The sequence below is a fragment of the Balaenoptera physalus genome (assembly GCF_965194825.1).
Source record: "Balaenoptera physalus genome assembly, chromosome: 1".
In the NCBI taxonomy this organism is placed as follows: Eukaryota; Metazoa; Chordata; class Mammalia; order Artiodactyla; family Balaenopteridae; genus Balaenoptera; species Balaenoptera physalus.
In genome coordinates, this window is record NC_138882.1 from 148,943,488 (window position 1) to 148,959,457 (window position 15,970).

A 15,970-nucleotide genomic window follows, 5' to 3' on the forward strand; every position below is an offset into this window, starting at 1 on the left:
TTTAACATTCCTTGTAAATCCTGTTTACTGGTGCTGAATTCTTTTACCTTTTGCTTGTCTGTAAACTCTTTATATCTCCCTCAAATCTGAATGATAGCTTTGCCCCATATTCTTAGATGTAGGTTTTTTTCCTTTTATTACTTTGAATGTATCATGCCACTCTCTTCTGGCCTGAAAAGTTTCTGCTGAAAAGTCAGTTAATGATTTTATGGGTGTTCCCTTGTATATAAGTAGTTGCTTTTCTCTTGTTGCTTTTAAGATTCTCTTTTTATTATTAATTTTTGTCATTTTAATTATAATGTGTCTTGGCGTGGACCTCTTCGAGTTCATCTTGTCTGAGATTCTCTGTGCTTCCTAGACCTGGATGTCTGTTTCCTCTCCCAGGTTGGGGAAGTTTTCAGCTATTATTTCTTCAAATAAATTCTCTGCCCCTTTTTCTCTCTCTTCTCCTTTTGGGACTCCTATAAATGTGAATGTGAATATGCTCAGTGTTGTCCCAGAGGTCTCTTAAATTATTCTTATTTTTAGATATTCTTTTTTCTGTTCACTTGAATAATTCCTCCTACTCTGTCTTTCAGTTCACTGTTCTGTTCCTCTATATCATCCAACCTACTGTTGACTCCTCCTAGCGTATTTTTTATTTCAGTTATAGTATTCTTCAGTTCTCTTTGGTTATCCTTTGTTAGAAAGAGTTCAGCCATTTGTCCAAGTTCATTGAGCATCTTTATGATTATTACCTGGAATTCTTTTTTGGCTTATCTCCACTTTGCTTATTTCTTCTTCTTGGGTTTTGTCTTGTTCCTTCATTTAGAACATATTTCTCTGTCCTCATTTTGCCTAATTCTCTGTGTTTATTTCTCTATATTAAGTAAGTTGGTTACATTTCCTGATCTTAGAGAAGTGGCTTTATGTAGGAGACATACAATGGGGCCCAGCATCCCACTCCTCTTGAGTCCCCAGAGTTATATGCTCCAGAGAAGCCCTCTATGTGGGCTGTGTGGGCCCTTCTTTTGTGGCAGGGCTGACTACTGTGGGTGTACTGGTAGGCAGGACTGGCCCCCAGCCTGATTGGCTGCATGGTTCTGTCTTGTGTGGTGGCTGCTGGGCCACTGGTAGGTGGGTTTCGGTTCCTGTGCAGCTGGCTGCTCAGTCCATGGGGTTCCAGGACTGGTGCTGACCCACTGGTGAGCAGGTAAGCCCTTGGCATTTATGGGCTAGAGGGAGGGCTCCAAAGTGGCCACTGTCAGCACCTGTGTCCTTGTGGTAGAATGGGCTAACCAAAATGGCTGCCTCAAATGTCTGTGTTCCCAGGGGAAGTCCCACTTGCCTCCTGCCTCTCTGGGAGGCTCTCCAAGTTCAGCAAATGGACTGACCCAGGTTCCTTTCAAATTAGTGCATCTGTTCTGGGACTCAGAGTATGTGAGCTTTTGTGCACACCCTTTAAGAGTGGATTCTCTGTTTCCTACAGCCCTCTGGCTCTCCTGTATGCAATCCTGACTGGCTTTCAAGGGGCTCATCTTCTTATTGAACCCCTGCCCCCCAAGGCTGGGGAAATCAATGTGGAGCTCAGACTCCTTGCTCCTTGGGGAGAACCTTTGCAATTGTGATTATCCTGCCATTTGTAGGTCACCTACCCAGGATATTGGTCTTGACTATACCATGTCTTTGCCCCTCTTACCTATCTCATTGTAATTCTTTCTTTATATCTGGAGTTGTGAAAAGTATTTTCTGTTAGTCTTCAGGTCATTCTCATAGACAGTTGCTCTGTAAATAGTTGTAATTTTGGTGTGCTTGTTGGAGGAAGTGAGCTCAGGGTATTCCTACTCTTTCATCTTGACCATGCCTTCCTAGGTAAGAATTTCATGTAATTTTTCTCTTTTCAAACCTACAGCATACCTCTATCCTATTCCCCCACTCTTTTCTTCATGACCTTGCTTCTAGTTTCATTGAGAAAGTAGAACTTTTGCATATTTTCACCATAGCATCTCCCAACCAGCCATACTTTTCTTCCTTTAATATAGATGTACATTCATGATTTTCTCAATGGTGAGCCCTTCTCCTTGTGCACTGGATCCATCCCCTTTTATCTACTCTGTGACTTGCCTCTAGGATTACACTCTCTCCTGAATCACTAATACATCTCCCCCTCTTCCCCCCCACACCTGGATCTTACTATGAGGATATAAACATGGTGTTAGATGTTTCATCTTCAAAAATAATCCTCCCTTTACTCCACATCCCCCTCCAGCTACCTCCTCATTTCTTTGCTTCCCATATAGTAAAACTATACACTTGCTCCTAACGTTCTCTTCTTTGGAAAAGCAATTTGAAAATGAAACTAAGATATTCAGTTTTAGTGGATCTTGGGTGAAGTCAGGAAATTGCATTGTATGCTTTTAAGACTCCCTTGATGAGTGTGTTCAGGATTGAGAACTATTAATTTAAGTTTTTGTGTTAGGAACTATTCCTAACTGAAGATGACTGTAAATGAAAATGAAACTCTCCAATTGTACTGTCAGTAGAACAAAGCGTTTGATTTATAAGACATGTAATTTACCAGAAACATGGTCATGATGGAAAAAATAATATACCTTTCTATTATTTCCCTGTTTATTTGACTGTCATGGAAATCTGGGATGAGTAACAGGAAATCTTTACATTAATTTTCTCTCTATAGGCTTATGCTTGCCTTTTCTAGCCTTATTGATGTGGGAAGCAGGCAGCATATGATGTGGGAGGAAGAGGTGGAAAGGGTGTAGGAAAATTATGATTTTTCTACTCACTAACAGTATTTTCCAGACATAGATGAATAAGAACCATACATATTCTAGTAAAATTTTCATAATATTTAACACCCTGCCTTTCATGTGGTAGTTGTTCAGCACATATGTATTGAATAAGTAAAAAACAGGAAGTTGATCTTGTCCAGCTAAATCTCCGTGTTTGCCATTCTTGAGGCTCTTAGGAAGTCCATGACATCTAGCCAAAGATGGCTAAAACGCAGGATAAATCTTACACTCTAGTTCCTTAGTATAATTATTCATCCATTCATTCACTCACTCAAAAAATATTTATTGAGTGCCTTTCACATACTGGGCACTGGGATTGGTGCTGTGGATGCAGATTTGGTGTCTACCCATAGACATTTAACTTAGTGTGATTATACTCCAGGCAAATAGTTTGATGCCACTGGTCTCTGGCTATGTGGTTTTATGAAAATCATTTCCTTGGTCTGTACCTCATTGTCTCCATGAAAAAAGAATATACGTTTCCACAGATTGTAATGAGGATTAAATGAAAAGTCATATAAAACACTGTTCATAAACCATGAAGGATAGCATAAAGCCTTACTTATTACTGTAACAGTTCACACCCTATATTTTAGAAAAGTAAATTGGGAGAAGAGCAAATTTAAGGGGTGAAGTTAAATTGTTTTGCTGTCAAATAAGGCTTGAAAACTGCTAGTTGTCACTCTTCCCCTGTCAGAGGGGTCTTTTTAGGTTTTCTGCTATTAAAGCTAATTTTTGTGAATGAAAGGCCTATTTCCTACTTCAACCATCAAGTGCAAGGGCCATTACCTGCTACTGATCAAGTCTGCCTTGCTGGGCTCACAGTGCTCTGGGAGAAGTGTGTTGTTTGTGGGGCTCTTCAAACCTCAGGCGCTCTGCTGGATGTGGATAGCTCCCAAGCAAAATAAGCTAGCAATCAAACATTGTCTTTAATCACCAGATTTCTTTGGGTTGGGCCTCCTCTCTGGTGTCAAGCTCCCAGTGGCAAACTGCTTAATTAAACTCCCCCAGAAAATCAGAAACATTATGAACTGCTGTCTACCACCAAGGGACCATGCTTTTTTTTTTAACAAACAAACACTTTCATATTGCCTTCAGAGAGGTTGATAACTTCAGAAATTAAAAGGATTATAGAGATGTGGGATTCCTAGAGACCAATTCTCAGCTTAGGCTTGGTCATGATGGCATTACATCCACCTCATCAGCTGAATATATTCATTTTAAAGGATTATCCTTTATTCTGTTATGAAATGAAAGACTGATAGTGAGACTAGTATGGTAGCTTTCACACCACACCCCCCAACACATATAATCTCTGAAATCACAGATTCTGGGAACAAGTTTCACAGATGGGGCAAATGAAACTCTGTTGAAACTCAAGTGATATAATTTCCCTAAAATGACATAGTCCTTAAAGTACAGGTGTCAACCTTAGGTCTACTGATCAATAGTTTAGCGCAGGCTGAAGAAACAGAATTACATATAACAAGAAAAGTGGTTTTCACATGTTCAAGAAATCCCTGCTTTCAGAGAAATTTGACTAATACAGAGCCAATGTGCCTTGCCGTAGTCTTGTATTTTGACTGAAGGACAGTTTATGTAAACCATCAGTGCCCATGCATTTTCCACTCATTCATCCTTAGAAAAACCAAACAAACCAACATTGCCAGGAAAGGCTTTATAGCATATAGGGAAGGGAATTATAGATAAGGTTGGTACTTGTGATGTGTTAGGACTTGGACTCAATTCTCCTTTGTTATTGGCAATGTCAGTGTCTTGAACAAATCTCTATCTCTAAGCCCTTCTGGACCTGCTAAGCTTCATCCAAGGATAACAAGAGAATATACAGATGAAAATGCTTGGTAAAATGCTGTATTATGTTCTACAGATTGAAAAAGTGATTATTGATGGTAAAAACTAAAAGTTTCTACCTTTCATTTGATAACAGGCCTAGCCTTGAAGAGGGTTAAAGAGACTCTGAAGCCATGTATGGATATATGTTGGCAGGAGAAACAGCGGGCCACACTTGCATGGACCTCAGAGCGAGCACCTCCTTAAATTTTGCACATTAGGCATCTTCTTGCCTCACCCTGTTCCCGGCCCTGTGTTTCCTTGGGTGAGATGGCTCTCTGCAGCTGAGGGCAAGTCCCAGAGAAGGATTTAGCTCAGAGCTGTCAGCTGCCAACATTTCTAGCAGATGAGGGAATGTGTGCTTTAGTCTTGGAAGGGGGAATCCGGACAGCACACCGCAGCAGCACTAAACCACTGTGGTAAGGTTTTGGCAGTCTCATGTAAAATTAAAACACACCTACCCCATGACCCTGTAAGTCCATTCCTAGGTATATTTACATGAGCAATGAAAGCAAATGTCCGCAAAAATAGTCGTACAAGAATATCCATAGCAGCTCCAAATTGGAAACAACCCTTTTGTCTAGACAGGTAAATGGAGTCTCAGCAATGAATGAATTTCATGGTTAAGTGTCTCAAAGACTATGCTAAGCCAAAAAATGTGGGTAAAAAATAGTACATTATGTATAATTCAATTTATATGAGGTTCTAAAACAGGCAAAAACTACTTTATTAAAGAAAACAAATTTTAGAATGGCTCTCTCTGACATGGGAGATTGCCTGGTGAAAGGGCATGTGGGGTCTTGCTGGGCAATGGAAATGTTCTATATTTTGATAGAAATGTCAGTTATACAGGTGTACACATTTGTCAAAACTCACCCTATTATGCATTTAGTATTGTACATTTACTAAATATAAATCGAACCTAAAAAGGAACCCTCATTTATTTTTGTCTACTTGGGAAAATGCAAATTTTTAAGGCTTAGGAGCTGGTCAAGAGGTTACTATTCACATGAAAATAATTTTAAAGCATTTCTCACACTATTAGAGCATAGGCATCACAGAGAGGCTACTGGCTTCAGATAAAGATAAATATTGACTACAGAGAGAATAGGGCACATAGACCAGAAGGAGATGATATTGCAGGACCAAGGAAATAAAGAATGATACTGTCCCTAGGGTAAGTAACCAGTGTTAGACATTTTAGAGGATGTCTCTGTATGGCACCTTATCTCCTAAAGTACAATTGATACCAATTTGGTATTTAAACTTTGAGCAATTGTAGATGATCACAGAAATTAGAAGCCTGCTTAAATAGTAGTAAAGACCTTGATACCAAAAGTGACACCTTGGTGTAATAAAGTGCTGTAGAACTTGGGCAATGCATATAAAGGAATTCAGAACAGGTTGGATGATGGACTCTTTGGCTCTAAGTCAGGTAGTTTTTAAACCAATTCAATTATTACTTTTGTTTGTAATATGTCATATGTATCGATAATTGTTCTTAAATTAACCACATAGAAAACAACATATAGTTCTATTCAATAATGTAATTTGGTCACTCTCAAAGAAATCCACTTCAGGGAGTAATCCCAGGAATGTTACTGATAAATAAACCCTATTGATTGTTTTAATAAAGTTGGAGGACAAAAATCACATAAACAGATTCCCTTATAGGATATCATTTAACATGGCCTATTTATGCCTGAATTTATTCATTGGTATTGCCTTGTGTTTTAAAATTTTTAATTTAATAAAGTCAAAACCAACCAAAATGAGAATGTTATATAAAATGTCCCAAATTTCATCAAGTTCTCATCCCACAGATTGTCCTAGTTTATTTCCTGCTGTTAGTGCCTCTGAGAGTTCTTCTCAAAGTAACCATGACTGTTTGTATTTTCTATGGCTAATTTGGGTGAGGGAAGGGAGAGGAAGATGATTTGTCTAAAAGCTGTGTACAAAAATGTGCCCCAACTTTAATAAGCATCAGAGTTCTGATTGCTCAACGGTCTGCTGCATTTGAAAAAGTCACCCTTTCATAATTTTTTTCTTGCTAATTATGTCAGAAATTTTGATTTTCTTTCCCTTCATTAATTCATTCAAACTTTAATACTTGAAATACTTATTGAGAATCTATTACAGGCCAACATAACAGCATTTGATGCTGGTATGATATAAAGAAAAATAAGTCATCATTGATTCAATTCAAGGCCTTTACATCCTATTAGAGGAGAGAAATCCAAACACAAGGAAGTTAACACAATGTTAATTTATTTGAACACATTTTTGCTTAGGTTACTTTGAAAAATAATGTTGAAGTGGAAAGCACAAAAAGTAAATTTTGGTGTAAGTTGGGAAATGGCCTGATGTAAAGCTTAACACCCACATCATTCATTCTTTCATTTCAATCTCCAGTTAATTAGTAGCATGGATTATTTATGATTTAACATTTACCCCTCTTTCACCCTCAATCTTTTCTTGCAGCTCTCCTAACTCGTTCTGAAAAATAGAACACATACTCAGATCAAAGGATTTTGCTACTAAGTTTGATGAACTGGAAACACTATTATTTTCATGTTTGGCCCATAAAGTTGGCAAAATCTTCTATCTGCATGTCATGAAATCTCAGATTACCTGTGGCTCTCCACCCAATTTATGGAGAGTGACACTGAGGGCATTTTCCCATCAATCTTCATCTATGCTACAGTTCCTTTCTTGATACAGAGATCCCATCATTTCTGGTGCTCCATTTTCTGTCTTTAAGGAATCCAGTTTCTTTATCAGTAGCTGCTGGTCTGCCTTTCAGTGCCTGAGTGTGTCTGTGTTACTTATTCTGAAATTCTCAGGTTGCATACTCTGAGACTCTCCCTTACTTAACCAGAGAGGGAAAGTTTATTTCTTTAAGCTCTCAGTTTTCATTGTTCTTTCTTTCTCTTGGATGTCTCCCAGTTTGTGCCTTTACTTTCAGGCATAGTGTTATTATTAGCCTCCAGTGGAGGCATTTCTTTCACCCCAGTCTGCTGATTTATTGTACCTTCAATTCTTTCCATAGCATATATGATAAAAATAATAATTGCAATCAATCAGGTTCAGGCTATGTGCCAGGAATTGGCCAGTTGTTCTACATACAATATATGTAGCCTTACCAGTAATCCTACAAAGTAGGCATAACATTATCCTGCTCTAACAGTAAGGAAATGAGACTCAGAGAGGTTTAAATAACTTGTCACAAAGTGAGCAAATAGTGAACCTAGACTGAAACCCAGATCTCTTGACTCCAGATGTTAGACTTTTTCCCAGGTTACCATTCTACTTTTTCCTGGGGAACAGTGCCAGGAACTTGTTAGGTATTTAATAGCTGTTTGTTACATTAATGCATAAAAGAACATGTGGAATTGCCTATATACTTTTTGCTAGAATGAAATGCTAAAAGTATTTATAATTAGTATAATAGAATAGTTCACTGGTCATAAGCAACTAGAGAAACTGAACAATATACATGATTCTTCTGTTTTCAGACATGGGACAGCATGGAATTATGCTTCATGAGAGAAGATAAACAAATGAGGTTAACCCCACAATCATTTCAGCTTTCAGACTGGAGGCATTCTCTGAAATGTGGGACAGGGAGGGGAACCCAAGCAAAGCTTCACAGGTTCACTGAGTTGAGGAAACAGATAGATGTTTGGGGGAGGGCTAAGCAACTTGAATTGCAGGGCTGAGTACCATAGAGGAGGGAAGTAAGCCCAGAAAGAGATCCAGTAAAATGCACAGGGGTCCTTTTGAGTCTGGCTGAATACTATCCTGTGCATGTGCGGAGTGAGACTCTCTGAGGTCAAGCAAAGAACAAGTATCTGGCAAAAAATATGTATCAAGGAGGTATAAGCCAAACAATTCGTAGAGCCCTCAAAGGGCTGGGAGTTCTAAATGCCAGAGTGCAGAGACCTTATTGAATATCTAGGCCATTCTGTAGAGACCCAAGAAGGTTTATGCCATAGTAGCTGAGTACTCTGCACTTGCCCTAACAAAGTTTAAAAATAAAGCTTGAAAGCATCAAGCTGATTCACAGACAAATTAAATGCCTGACAACACAAACTTTCACACTCTTTAAAGGGAGACAATAAGAGCCAAATATTTAATAATGTAAGGCTTATAGTGTCCAGCATCCAATAAAATTTTAATAGATGTGCAAAGTAACAAAAAATGTCACCCATAACTGGAAGAAAAGTCAATCTGTAGAAATAAGCCCAGAAGTTACAGAAATGATGGAATTAGCAGACAAAGACTCTAAAGCTATTATAAATATTTTCAAGGGTTTAAAGAATAATAGAAATATGCAAGTCAAGAAATAAAAGATATAAAGAGAATTAAGTAGAAATTTGAGAGATGAAAAATGAAATAGTGTAAATAAAATATCTAATGAATGGGCTTAATAACAGAATAAGAGATTAGCAAGCTTGAAACTATCCAAGTGAGAGCACATAGAGAAAAAAGCCATAAGAAATAAAATAAACAGAGCTTCAGTGACATTGAGAAAGCATAAAGTAATTTAATATTCATGTAATTAGGGACCCTGACAGTATGGTAAGTGGTGGTGGAAAAATTATTTAAAGAAATAAATGTCGAAATTTTTCCAATAATTTCAACAGGGTAAACACACATGAATGGAAAAACCACCAAGGCACATGCTAGTCAAATTGCTGCAAACTGGCAATAAAGAGAAAATAAAAGCAGCCAGAGGAAAAGACACATTATATACAAATAGAATGACTACCAAATTCTTGTTAGGAACAATGCAAGAAAGAAGACAATGGAACAATTTCTTTAATATGCTAAAAGAAAAAAAAAGTTGTCAAACTAAATTTCTATATCCAGGAAAAAAAATATCCTTCATAAATGGAAGGCAATGAGACTTCCGGTATCTGGTCTGATATGTAAAGACCTTGGAAGTCATTACTCCCATTTTATAAGAAAAAAGCTGAACAAACTGAAAATCAACAACTTGTCTTAGATTGATGAGAGAATTGAGGTCACAAGGTAAGCTGCCACCCTGAAAATTTGGAGAGATAGGTGAATACAAATAATCCAGCTTACTGGGAGAAGCAGCCCAGGAGCAGAAGCCTGCTGCTGGAGCCTGTACCACTTACCACCATATTAATTGGGCTACTATGTGATAAAAGAGGATTACAGCTAAAAGAATTGCAAGCCTCAGACCCTATTTAAGAAGGAGTCTCTGAGGAAATCCAAAACAAGGGAGACAGAAACAGACATCAGAGGAAATTTTAGCCTTTGATATCTACAGCTACAGCAAATATTAAACACAGTCTAACTCCTAGCCAGATACACATTAAACCTCACACTAAAGGCCTACTTATTTCATTTCTTTTTACTTGATCCATCATGTCTGCTTATCAAGAAAAAATTAGAAGAGACATTAAAAGGCAAAAAAACACAGTAAGAAGAGAGAAAGCAAACACCAGAACCAGACTCAGTTATGGCAGAGATTTTCAAATGATCAGATTGTAAATTTAAAAATAATTATGATTAAAATGTTACGGGCTCTAATGGAGAGAGTAAACAACTTGCAAAATTGAAAAGCAAAATAAATACATTTATTTATTTATTATTTATTTATTTATGTTTGGCTGCCTTGGGTCTTCGTTGCTGTGTGCAGGCTTTCTCTAGTTGTGGCGAGCAGGGGCTACTCTTTGTTGCCGTGCACGGACTTATTGCAGTGGCTTCTCTTTGTTGCAGAGCACAGGCTCTAGGCGCATGGGCTTCAGTAGTTGTGGCACGTGGTCCCAGTAGTTGTGGCTTGTGGGCTGTAAAGTGCAGGCTCAGTAGTTGTGGCACAGGGGCTTAGTTGCTCCATGGCATGCGGAATCTTCCCGGACCAGGGCTTGAACCCATGTCCCCTGCCTTGGCAGGCAGATTCTTAACCACTGTGCCACCAGGGAAGCCCCCATTCTTTTTTTTTTAACTTTATTTTTTTTTATTGGGCTATAGTTGCTTTACAATGTTGTGTTAGTTTCTGCTGAACAACAAAGTGAATCAGTTATATGTATATATATATATATATATATATATATCTCCTCCTTCTTGGACCTCCCCCCATGCCACCCATCTAGGTCATCACAGAGCACTGAGCTGAGCTCCCTGTGCTACACAGAAGGTTCCCACTAGCTATCTATTTACCCATGGTAGTGTATATATGTCAATCCTAGTCTCCCAATTCATCCCACCCTCTCCTTCCAGTCCTGTGTCTACATGTCCATTCTCTATGTTTGCATCTCTATTCCTGCCCTGGAAATAGGTTCATCTGTACCATTTTTTTAGATTCCACATATACGTGTTAATATATGATATTTGTTTTTCTCTTTCTGACTTACTTCACTCTATATGACAGACTCTAGGTCCATCCACATCTTTACAAATGACCTAATTTCATTCCTTTTTATGGCTGAGTAATATTCCATTGTATATATGTACCACATCTTTATCTATTCCTCTGTTGATGGACATTTAGGTTGTTTCCATGTCCTGACTATTGTAAATAGAGCTGCAATGAACACTGGGGTACATGACTCTTTTTGAATTATGGTTTTCTCAGGGTATATGCCCAGTAGTGGGATTGCTGGGTCATATGGTAGTTCTATCTTTAGTTTTTTAAGGAATTTGCATACTGTTCTCCATAGTGGCTGTATCAATTTACATTCCCACCAACAGTGCAGGAGGGTTCCCATTTTACCACACCCTCTCCAGCATTTATTGTTTGTAGGTTTTTTGATGATGGCCATTCTGACTGGCATGAGGTGATACCTCATTGTAGTTTTGATTTGCATTTCTCTAATGATTAGTGATGTTGTGCATCTTTTCATGTGCCTCTTGGCCATCTGCATGTCTTCTTTGGAGAAATGTCTATTTAGGTCTTCCACCCATTTTTTGATTGGGTGTTTTTTTGTTTGTTTGTTTGTTTCTTTTTGATATTGAACTGCATGAGTTGCTTGTATATTTTGGAGATTAATCCTTTGTCAATTGTTTCATTTGCAAATAGTTTCTCCCATTCTGAGGGTTGTCTTTTTGTCTTGTTTATGGTTTCCTTTGCTGTGCAAAAGCTTTTAAGTTTCATTAGGTCCCATTTGTTTATTTTTTTTTTCATTTGTTTATTTTTGTTTTTATTTTCATCACTCTAGGAGGTGGGTCAAAAAATCTTGCTGTAATTTATGTCAAAGAGTGTTTTTCCTATGTTTTCCTTTAAGAGTTTTATAATGTCCAGTCTTACATTTAGGTCTTTAATCCATTTTGAGTTTATTTTTGTGTGTGGTGTTAGGGGGTGTTCTAATTTCATTCTTTTACATGTAGCTGTCCAGTTTCCCCAACACCACTTACTGAAGAGACTGTCTTTTCTCCATTGTATATTCTTGCCTCCTTTGTCATAGATTAAGTGACCATAGGTGCGTGGGTTTATCTCTGGGCTTTCTATCCTGTACCATTGATCTATATTCCTGTTTTTGTGCCAGTACCATACTGTCTTGATTACTGTAGCTTTGTAGTATAGTCTGAAGTTGGGGCGCCTGATTCCTCTAGCTCCATTTTTCTTTCTTAGGATTGCTTTGGCTGTTTGGGGTCATTTGTGTTTCCATACAAATTGTAAAATTTTTGTTCTAATTCTGTGAAAAATGCCACTGGTAATTTGATAGGGATTACACTGAATCTGTAGATTTATTTGGGTAGTACAGTCATTTTCATGATATTGATTCTTCCAATCCAAGAACATGGTATATGTCTCCATCTGTTTCTGTCATCTTTGATTTCTTTCATCAGTGTTTTACAGTTTTCTGAGTACAGGTCTTTTGCCTCCTTAGGTAGGTTTATTCCTAGGTATTTTATTCTTTTTGTTGCAATGGTAAATGGGATTGTTTCCTTAATTTCTCTTTCTGATCTTTCATTGTTAGTGTAGAGGAATGCAAGAGATTTCTGTGTATTAATTTTGTATCCTGCAACTTTAGCAAATTCATTGATTTTCATATGACAGGATATGTTACTTGCAGGCCTGCATGATGAAAAATGTTAGAGGAAGTTCTTCAATCTGAAGGCAGATGACACCAGATGGAAACGGAGATCTACAAGATGAAAGAACAACATTGGAAATGCTGGGTAAGTAGAAAATATTTTTTTCCCATTTAAAAAATTATCTTTAAGAGAACACTGATTATTTAAAAAAAAAATAGTGTATTGTGAAGTTTTAATGTATGCAGAGGTAAAATATGAGTATCACAAAATAAGGGAGAAGGAGAAGTGAAAATACAGTTGACCCCTGAATAACACAGGCTTGAACTGTGCAGGTCCACTTATAAGCAAATTGTTTTCAATAGTAAATACTGAGGTACTGCATGATCTATTGTTGACTGAATCCATGAATGCAGAATACTAGATACGGAGGAACCAAGGATACATAGTTTATAAAGTCATATATTTATTGAATGTCAAAGTCACAGTTATCTAAATTGAGGATAGTGTTTACCATTTCCTCTCATTTTTCAGGGCTAGTTCTAGAAGGTGCTACACCAAGATTTAGGAGGGCTGACAGTGATGGGAAATAACAATAGGTGGGCTTTGAGTCTCTCCATCAGAGTGCTTGTCAAGAGCAAAGGAATGGAGATAAATATTAAACATGGAATAAATGACCCATTATAGAAACAAAGATTGAAGCAGCTTTATCTATGTTTTTTCTTGCATTTGATATATGTTTGTGTGTATGTGTGTATGTGTGTGTTTGTGTGTGTATATACCAATTCCTTCTTTTTTTTGGTCTTTCCCTTAGTTTTATAATATTTTATATGAGGAGTATTGGTGGTAGTTGCCTTTCTATTTAGTTTTAAGGTTACTGAATTTCCATGGAATTGACTCATGGATATGGTAGTTGACAAGGCTTTATCTCGTCTATTTTTTGAAAAAGATGAGAGGGTATTTGTATTAGAAAGAGGTTCATCATATTAGGTAGAATCATGATTCTGCTATTGATGCAAGTTGAATATGACTAAAAGGGTGAGAGTGGATCTGGGTGGCTGAAGGGTTGAATTAAACTGATCATTTGCCTTTTGCTGTCAGCTCCCTCCCACGTTTGCCATGCCCAGGTTTGTACCACAGCAGGCCAGACTTCTGCAGGTTACACTTGACCAACTCCCCTGATGGCTGGCTTCCCTGTCTATTTAACCAGTGGGAGGAATTAGACTATAAAGCAGAGGTAGAAATGGAGAAAGGAGGAAAATATGGAGGAAGGTCATTGTTCTTCTGTTTCTGCTTCTGGTGTTCTCTCTGGGAGAAATGGGTGTCTATGTCCTGCAGCGGCCTTTAGTAGATCTAGCAGAAGTAGATCTGGTGGGTGATTGCTGGTGGCTGCCAGAGGCGAGGGGCTTCAGGGGTATGGGCATCAGATGGTCAGGTAGTGGCAGCTGTAGCAGCAGGAGCAGTGGCTGCCGGCTTGCTGAGCAGCTGCTCAGTCTGCAGTGAGTGCTCCTAGGCTCTGCTAATATCACCTCCTTCCTTCTGTGCCTCCAGCTCTGTAGGTGGTAGAAACTAATCTTTGTCGTGATTTATCACTGCCCCCCCCCACCTTGACTTCCTTTGCCTTCAAATGCTTTTGCAACGAGGTGCTTGTGTTACTCCCACCCTCTACCCACCACCCACTATTTGAAATCACTAGTATGGTTTTGATTTTCCTGAGGAGACCCTGACTGATACAGGGGACATGAGACATTTAAGCAGCATAGATCAACTCTAAAGAGTTTCCTAATATCTCCACAGCAGCATAGATCAACTACTATGTGCACACCCCTGTCTCTTTGGCCACACCTCCCCTACTCCAGCTTCCTCCCTCCCAGGTCTTTGAGTGTGTTCAAACAGATAGCACATGCCTAGCATTCAAAATGTTGTACCTGGGATGCATTTATTAGGTACTGAGATAGTTTATATAACATTAAACATCCCTTCTAATCCTAATATTTTAAAACAGTGGTTTCCACCCTGTGGATCACTGTGAGAGGCTATAGATTTTTTTGAAAGGGACTCATGAGCACAAGAATTTGTATGCTAAAAAAATGTCTAGCATCTCAAGGTATTATTTTTTTTACAGAAGTGTATTATACTGTTAGGATTAATAAATTACAAATTATGCACGAGTGAATACACAGCTACTTTTATAACCATAGTTTTTAAAATTAACATAAACTAATATCACTACTTTTCTCATTATGGCAGGGGGTAGATCCACAAATTCTTTTATGTTTAAAAAGGGACACTTTTACCTGAAAGGGTTGGAATCCATGAGACTTGAGCTCTGACTTTCAAACATGGCATCGTTTCAAATTCAAGTGCCTCCATTTCGAGGTTCTAAAGCCTGCAGTGTCTGGAGGAGAATTTTCTGGTACCCATCTTTGATTAACAAGATTTTACTTATTTAAACTATAGTATTACTAAGTAACTCAGATTTAATGTGCCTAAGTCATTTGGGAATTCCATAACAAATGGGCTTTTGTTGGCAAGACAATTAATTTTATGAACAAGTGTAGTTTTTGTTTCCTACTCAAAAGGAAATTTTAATTCTACCCTAAGAACCCTGGGAGAAAGCTTTGAGATTAGCAGTCAAATATGACTATACGATGAGTTTAAGGTACAGTTCTTTTTTTTCCCACTATCAATACAAATGCTGCTGTTTTGTGTTAGATTAACTAATACGGTTATTTCTGTCATAAAAATGTCTAGTGACAATGTATTATGGTTGAAACAGGGGGAAATAATGTTTACTGGTGACCTACAAAGACTATGATGTGGAACCAGGCCACACATACACACACACAGATACAAACGCACAATTTTGTTTAACAGAGGGTCCAACAATGCAATAATTTGGCCAGGGCTAGACAATTAATTGCAGAGGTGAGATTTAAATAGATGTTTGTTTGGTTAAGAGCTAGATTTGACACAGGATGTCTGGGTTTGGTCCACCAATAATTACCTGTGTGACCTTGATTTAATCATTTTCTCTGGCCTTAGTTTCCTCATCTGTAAAATGGAAACAGTGATACTGCCTCTATCATGGGGTGCTTTGAGAATTAAATATGATAATGCATATAATGTACATAGCATAGTGTCTGACACATAGTGACCACTCTAAATATTAGTTCCTACTATTTTTATCCTACTCCATTTTCCTTAAAAAGAGTATTAGTAAAATTAACGTTCAACCTAATTCTGTCACTAACAACAAAAGTTGTGCCAATCTGAGGAAGCCATTTTCAAGCTCTGACCTTTAGCTTTTTTCATCTGTGAAA

At 38.0% G+C, this 15,970-nt stretch overlaps 2 long non-coding RNA genes across 1 annotated transcript in view; one reads left to right on the top strand and one right to left on the bottom strand.

Moving 5' to 3' along the window:
- LOC309638782 overlaps positions 1-15,970 on the top strand; it is a 390,227-nt gene that overhangs the window by 261,753 nt on the left and 112,504 nt on the right.
- The window catches only part of LOC309638819, a 55,696-nt gene continuing 42,846 nt past the window's right edge, over positions 3,121-15,970 (bottom strand). Inside the window, exon 2 of the long non-coding RNA XR_014251321.1 lies at positions 3,121-11,293. This is a non-coding gene — a long non-coding RNA (uncharacterized lncRNA). The remainder of the gene's footprint in view (positions 11,294-15,970) is intronic.